Genomic DNA, 8,680 nt, shown 5'->3' with positions numbered 1-8,680 from the left:
CGGAAGGGGGCTTCTAGAACACAGCCTGGGGCCCGGGAGGCGCCGACCTGCCCTGCGCGGGGGGCGGGGAGGGACAGGAGCAAAGGCCCGCGGGAAGCACCCCCCCCAACCCCCACCCCCCTTCCCCTGCGCCCTGCGGTCGGAGCGGGGAGCACGGGGGGTCCCTCTCTAGCACGCCTGCTCGAGCGCTTGGAAGCGCTCCTGCACCCCATCCCACATCCGGGCTACAAACCCTAGCATCTTTCCACTTACTGTTCCTTCAAATAATTCATCTTTCATCTGTTACCTGAGCTATTCATGGCTTCTCCATTAGGAGGTGAGACCTGCTATCTGTTTCTCCTGGAGTCTGGAGCGCTTGCTTTTCTACTGACTTTTAGACCATTGAGTCTAGAACTCTTTTTTTTAAAGAAGTAGCTGGCCTGGGGGACTCATTTATGGTGATTTATTTTACGGTGGTCCATATCGTGATGCCGGTTTACAAAATATCAACACAATTGAAGCGTAATTTATATGCAGTAAAATGCAGACATCTTAAGTGTGTAGTTCAATGAATTTTGACAAGGTATGCGAGCATGTAACCATCACCACAATTAAAATATAGAACAGTTTCACAATCCCTATCAAAATAACACCAGCATTCTTCACAGAGCTAGAACAAACAATCCTAAAATTTGTATGCAACCAGAAGAGACCCCAAATAGCCAAAGTAATCCTGAAAAAGAAAACCAAACCTGGAGGCATCACAATCACGGATTTCAAGCTATACTACAAAGCTGTACTCATCAAAACAGTATGACACTGGCACAAAAACAGACACTGAGATCAACGGAACAGAACAGAGAACCCAGAAATGGACCCACAAACGTATGGCCAACTAATCTCTGACAAAGCAGGAAAGAATATCCAATGGAATAAAGACAGTCTCCTCAGCAAGTGGTGCTGGGAAAACTGGACAGCGACAAGCAGAAGAATGAACCTGGACCACTTTCTTACACCAGACACAAAAATAACCTCAAAATGGATGAAAGACCTCAATGTAAGACAGGAAGCCATCAAAATCCTCAGGGAGGAAGCAGGCAAAAACCTTTTTGACTTTGGCCGCAGCAACTTCTTTCTCAACATGTCTCCAGAGGCAAGGGAAACAAAAGCAAAAATGAACTACTGGGATCTCATCAAAATAAAAAGCTTCTGCACAGCGAAGGAAACAATCAGCAAAACTAAAAGGCAACCAACGGAATAGAAGAAGATATTTGCATATGACATATCTGGTAAAGGGTTAGTATCCAAAATCTATAAAGAACTTACCAACTCAATACCCTAAACCCAAATAACCCAGTGAAGAAATGAGCAGAAGACATGAATAGACACTTTTCCAAAGAAGACATCCGGGTGGCCAACCAACACATGGAAAAATGCTCAACATCACTTATCATCAGGGAAATACAAATCAAAACCACAATAAAATACCACCTCACACCTGTCAGAATGGCTAACGTTAACAACTCAGGCATCAACAGATGTTGGCAAGGATACAGAGGAAGGGGAACCCTTTTGCATTGTTGGTGGGAATGCAAGCTGGTGCAGCCACTCTGGAAAACAGTATGGAGGTTCCTCAAAAAAAAAAAAAAAAAAAAAAATAGAACTACCCTACGGCCAAGCAATTGCATTACTAGGTATTTACCCAAGGGATACAGGTGTGCTGTTTCAAAGGGGCACATGCACCCCAATGTTTGTAGCAGTGCTAGTGACAATAGCCAAAGTACGGAAAGAGCCCAAATGTCCATCGATGGATGAATGGATAAAGATGTAGTATATATATACAATGGAGTATTACTTGGAAATCAAAAAGAATAAAATCTTGCCATTTGCAACTACGTGGATGGAACTGGAGGGTATTATGCTAAGTGAAATTAGTCAGAGAAAGACAAATATCATATTATTTCACTCATATGTGGAATTTCAGAAACAAAACAGATGAACCTAAGGGAAGGAAAGCAAAAATGATATAAAAACAGAGAGGGAGACAAACTGTAAGAGACTTAAATACAGAGAACAAACTGAGGGTTGCTGGTGGGCTGTTGGGTGGAGGGATGGGCTAAATGGGTGAGGGGCATTAAGGAAGGCACCTGTGCGATGAGCACTGGGTGTTATATGTAAGTGATGAATCACTAAATTCTATTCCTGAAATTATTATGACACTGTATGTTAACTAACTTGGAAAGAACGAAAGAATGAAAGAGAAGGAAGGAAGGAAGGAAGGAAGGAAGGAAGGAAGGAAGGAAGGAAGGAATTAAAAATTAAAAATAAAAAGAAAGGAGGAAAACAAAAAGCTATAGAGCAGTTTCATTGTATGGGTTTTCTAGGGCCGCCATAACAAAATGCCAAAAACTGGATGGCTTAAAACAAACATTTATGGTCTTAGCTCTAGAGTCTAGAAGTCTGAAGTCAAGGTCTCCGTCGGGCGGTGCTCTCTCTCATGGCTCTCGGCAGAATCCTTCCTTGCCTCTCCAAGCTTCTGGTATTTGCCAGCAATCCTAGGAGTTGTCTCCCCAGTAGACGCCCCACTCCAGCCACCGGCCCGTCTTCTGCTGATGTGCCTTCACATGGCCTCCCTCCTGGCATGTGTCTCTCCATGTCCAAATCTCCCCCTCTGGTAGGGACACGAGTCAGATCAGATTAGGGCTCACCTCAAGACCTCCTTTTAACTCGATTACTTCTGGAACAACCCTATTTCCGAGTCAGGTCACATTTCCACACACTGAGGGGTAGGACTTCAACCCATGTCTTTTGGGGGAACTACAATTCAGCCAAATATCCATCATCTCAGAGTTCCCTCAGGACCCTTTGCCATGAACCTCCCACACACGCCTCCACTATAGCTGTGTGAGACCACTGGACTGATTTCTGTCAATGTGGATGAATTTTGTTCTTGAATTTCATACATTTTTTTTCACCCCGCCTGTTTTGGAGGGTTCACCCGTATTATTGCACGTATCGGATGTACATTCTTTACCGCCGACTACTCTTCCGTTGTGTGAATATGCCTGAAACATTATTATTCACTTACCCGTGACAGACATTTGATGGACTAGTATGAATGAAAATTCATATAAAATGTTTTGGCAGGCATATGGTTTTATTTCACTTAAATATTTAGGAGGAGAATTGCCTGGTTATATCTTAAGCGTATGTTTCACTTCATCGTCAACTGTCAAATATTTTTCCAAATTGGGAGCTCAAATTTACACTGCAACCACCAGTGTGTGAGAGTTTCAATTTCCCCACATCCTGGCAATGTTTGATGTTGTCAGTCGTCTTTATATGTAGGGGTTTTAATTTCCATTTGGATTTACTTTGCATTTCCCTGAAGATCAATGTTGCTGAACACCGTTCAATGTGACTGTTGCTCATGTATGCGTCTCATTTTATGAAATTCGTGCTTGAATTTTTGTGCCCTTATGCTTACTGGGTGTCTGTCCTTATATCACTGAGTGGGAAGAGTATGTTTTATATTTTCAATACAAGTCCTATGTTATAGTTTGTGTATATAATAAATAAGTTCACATATAAAAGTATCTTAAATATTTTTCTCAAGTCTTTGTCTTGACTTTGCATTTTCTTAATAATGTGTTTTAGAAAGCAAACATCTAAGAGGTGCCTGGCTGGCTCAGTCAGGGAAGTATGTGACTCTTGTTCTCAGGGTTGTGGGTTTGAGCCCCATGTTGGGCATAGAGATTTCTTAAAAAAAAAAAAAAATCTTAAAAAAAAGAAAGCAAACATTTAACAATTTTATGAAATCCAATTTTTTTTTTTTAATGGCTCATGCTCTTTGGGTCCCTGATTAGAATGCTTTTTCTACATTAATTACATGCAGAGTTTTTTTCTTGTTTACTTCTACACATTTGATAGTTTTAGTGTTAAATTTCATGTAGTGTATATGAATGATTTTGATTTTGATTTTGTTTTTTGTATTAAGTGCAAGATAAGAATGGAGATTCATATTTTCCATACGTTTATCCAGTTGCTAAGGACCATGTTTGAAAAACCTTTCCTTTCTCCCATTAAATGACATTTTACGTCTGTCATAAATCAAGATGTGTAGGTCTGTTTCTGGACATTCTGTCCTTTCCCATTAATCTATGTAAGTATGGCAGTACTCCAATATTTTGATTACTATAGCTTTATAATATAAAATCTTGAAATCGTGTGGTATAATTCCTCTACATTTGTTTTTCTTTTCCTGATTATTTTGGCTATTCTATGTTCTTCAGAATCAGCTTGTCAGTTTCTACAAAAACTCCTGCTACTGAGTTACTGATTAGTATTTAATTTTTTTTAATGTTTATTCATTTTTGAAAGACAGAGAGGGACAGAGCACAAGCAGGGGTGGGGGTGGAGAGAAAGGGGGACACAGAATCTGAAGCAGGCTTCAGGCTCTGAGCGGTCAGCACCAGAGCTCGACGCAGGGCTCGATCTCACGAACTGAGAGATCATGACCTGAGCTGAAGTCAGACGCTCAGCCAGCTGAGCCACCCAGGCGCCCCTACTGGTTAGTATTTTATTGAATTTCTAGATCAACTCAGAAAAAACTGACATCTTAGTAATACTGAATTTTCCAATTTTTTGTAAATTTCTATGGTCAGGTCTTGTGCATCTTGTTAAATGTATCCCTAAGTATTTTATTGATTGTAATTGAAAATGCTCACTTAATGTTTCAATTCTTTGTTGCCAGTATATATATATATAAATACAATTAATGTCTGTATATTATTGTTGTAATCTGTGACCTAAATTTACTTATAGATATAATGCTAATTTTTGTAGATTTATGAGGATTTTCTGTGTAGCTGATTATGTTGTGTGTAAATCAATATGGTTTTATGTCTTCTTTTAAAATATGTGTTATTCACTCATTCATTCATTCATTCATTCACTCATTCATTCCAGTTTGGTTTTGTTTGGTTTGCACTGGTTGGGGCTTCCAGTAAAATGTAGAATGGACGTGGTGCGAACAGACACTTTTGCACCTATTTCTTGTTTACTGAGTTAAAAAGTCATATGGATGGTATATTTGGCCAAATATTTTTTCTGTATCAAATGAGATTATTATCTATATATTTTTGCCCTGTTAATATGTTACATTTGATTGACTTTCCAATACTGAAGTAAACTTTCATTTGTGAGACAATGTGTCCTAATTCACGGTGTATTATCCTTTTTATAGATTGCTGGATTTAATTCATTAATATTTTAAAAACAATTTTTGCCTCTATGTTAATGAGGGATATTGGCCTACAGGTTTCTCGTAAGGATTTTCTCTGCTTTTGGTGCCCAGGTTATGCTGTGCTTATAAAACAAAACAGAAAGCATTCCCTGCTTTTCTATCTGGAATATGTTCAGATTGGATTGACTGATATTCTCTTTTTTTCTAAAAGTACTTAATTAGGGGCGCCTGGGTGGCGCAGTCGGTTGAGCGTCCGACTTCAGCCAGGTCACGATCTCGCGGTCCGTGAGTTAGAGCCCCGCGTCAGGCTCTGGGCTGATGGCTCGGAGCCTGGAGCCTGTTTCCGATTCTGTGTCTCCCTCTCTCTCTGCCCCTCCCCCGTTCATGCTCTGTCTCTCTGTCCCAAAAATAAATAAACGTTGAAAAAAAAATAAAAAAAAAAGTACTTAATTAAATATACCAGTGAATGAAAACATACCAAAAATATTAAATAGCTTAATATTTTTAAAAATACTCAGTGGCTTTGTGGAAAGTTTTAAATGTATGAGTTGAATATCTTTAATAGTTACAGGGCTTTTCAATATTTCTATTTCCTCTTGTGTATGTTTAAGTGAACTGTGTTTTAAGTAAACTGTATTTTGTTTGTTTGTTTGTTTGCTTGTTCTTGTTGAGGTTTAGCTGACATATTGTATTAGTTTCAGGTGTTCAACATAGTGGTTTGACATTTGTATATGTTGTGAAATGATCAGCACAATAAGTCTAGTTAGCATGCATAAATTGTGTTTTAAAGGGATTTTCCCATTTTGCCTAACCCTATAGTTTCTGGCAAAAAGTTTTTCATAATATTCCCAGTTACCTTAATATTATGCATAGATCCTTTCATCATTCTTTCTAATCTCAGTAGTGTCTCCAGTGATGTCGTCCTTTTAAAAAATATTTATTTATTTTTGAGAGAGAGAGAGTGTGTGTGAGTTGGGGAGGGGCAGAGAGAGACAGGGAGACACAGAATCTGAAGCAGGCTCCAGGCTCTGAGCTGTCAGCACAGAGTTCAATGCGGGGCTCGAACTCACGGACCGTGAGATCATGACCTGAGCCAAAGTGGGATGCTTAACCAACTGAGCCACCCAGTCGCTCCAAGTGATGTCCTCTTTTGTTAACGAAAAATTTCATCCTCTCTTTTTTTATTGGCCTATTTATTTATTGACATTTTCAGAGAACCAGATTTTGTTTCATTAATTTTCTTTATCATTATTTTCAATGATAGCCAAACTATGGAGAGAGCCCAAATATCCATTGACTGACAAACAGATAAAGAAAATGTGATATATGTGTGTGTGTGTATATATATATATATATATATATATATATATATATATATGCATATGCATTTATATGTATACACACACACACACACACACAATGGAATATATCTCAGCCATCAAAAAGAATGAAATCTTGCCATTTGCAATGACGTGGTTGGAGCTAGAATGTATTATGCTAAGTGAAATAAGTTAATCAGAGAAAAACATCATATGATCGCACTCGTATGTGGAATTTAAGAAACAAAACAGATGAACACGTTGGGGGCGGGGGAGAAGAGAGGGAAACAAACCACAAGAGACTCTTAGGAATAGAGAGAACCATCTGAGGGTTCACGGAGGGAGATGGGGTGGGGGATGGGCTGGATGGGTGATGGGTACTAAGGAGGGCACCTGTTGTGATGAGCACTGGGTGTTGTACGTAAGTGATGAATCACTGAATCCTGCTCCTGAAACCAATATTGCACTGTATGTTAATTAACTGAAATTTAAATTAAAACAAAGAGATAAATCGAATTTAAAAAGTTTTCTTTATTGCTTATTTTATATTTTATGAATTTCTGCTTTTTGCGCTTTCCTTCTTTGGATTTAATGTACTCTTCTTTGTCTAGCTTCTCAAGGTGAAATCTTTTATTATTGGTTTCAAACCTCTTTTCTTTTTTAATATAAGAACTTCCAACTCTAAATTTTCTTTTGTCATTACTTTTACTGCACTCCAAATTTTTTCCTAAAGTTGCATTTTTACTAACATTCAATTTCAAATGTTTTTTTTTTTAACTTGCCTTGACATTGCTTCTTTGACCAATATTATTTAGATGTATGTTGTTTAATTTCAGACATATGGGGACTTTCCAGATACCTACTTGTTATTCTAATTTACTCTTGTTGAGACTGTGCTCTCTAGAATATCATTCATTTTACACCATAAAGACAGCATGTTATCTATTATCTATCTATCTATCTATCTATCTATCTATCTATCTATCTATCATCTATCTAATTTTCTTGTTTCCCTTCCCCATCTTAGTTGAGATCACCTGACTACATTATTGGCAATACAGTAACAGCTTCTTAACCCACCTAAGTCTCCGCAAGATTTCCCCCTTCAATGTTTTCGTCATAGGACCCAACTCCAAGGTGCTCTTTCAACTGCAAAGCTAGTTTTAAAACTCACTCTTTAGAAGTGTTGAATGACTGACTGTCGCCTACGGTTACCACCATAAAGTTAGTATTCTTTTGCCTTTATTATCTCAGCATTGAATATATCTCCAGCATCATTTTCCTACTAGAATTCACACGTAACTACTTCTAGCTCTTCAAAACAAGGGAAAACCAGTTGCTGAATCGACTCCAGGACTTGGCATTATTTCTACGTGCCTGAACCAGTCCCACCATCCCCACCAGTCCCTACATACACTCTCCTTCACCCCTTGATGCATTCAGTGCCGGGCGAGGGGGGGCAGGTTTTTCTCAGGAGTCCTCACACTCCGTCAGTAGCTACACTGTCTCATAATTGTGGTTTGCCTCAGTTTCTTCCTTATTAGGTTGCCACGTTCGTAGAGGGCAGGAATTCATACCCTCGTTCTGATCTGCATGCGTGGCATCATTCGCTGTTGATTTTGATCTACGCTGGCTACGAGACCCTTATTAGACGTGTGCTTTGCAAGTGCTGCCTCCCATTCTGTGCCCTTTTGACTCTCTTGTGCCCTGTGAGGCACAGAGGTTTTGACTTTGATGGAGTCCAGCTTTTCCTCATTTTTGTTTCTTTTCTCTCTGGGGCTTGTGATGTACACTCTGAGGACATCAGACCGAGACCAAGCGGAGAGGGGCTTGAATGTAGGAGCTGTTTTAGAGATATTTAGCGAGTTGAATGTCATAATCATTTAGAGGTAATCAGGGGTATTCATTTATGTTAATTAATCACATAATGGTGGAGCGAGAATGCTTGTTCATTTATAAATGTGCGAGGCAGCGATCAGAATCAACATTGTCTAGAAACCCCTCCCTCCCCCCCCCAAAAAAACCAAGTTGATCCCAGGAAACACAGATTGTGGGATCAGCTCAACAACAAAGAACCCCAGGCAGTCGTAGGAGTGCCTCAACCCAAGGTCAGAAGAGATGTGAAGGGTTTGGGGGA

The sequence above is a fragment of the Puma concolor genome, chromosome B2 (assembly GCF_028749965.1).
Source record: "Puma concolor isolate L17-30 chromosome B2, mPumCon1.1.hap2, whole genome shotgun sequence".
NCBI lineage: Eukaryota > Metazoa > Chordata > Mammalia > Carnivora > Felidae > Puma > Puma concolor.
Note: the sequence above shows the minus strand (reverse complement) of the source record.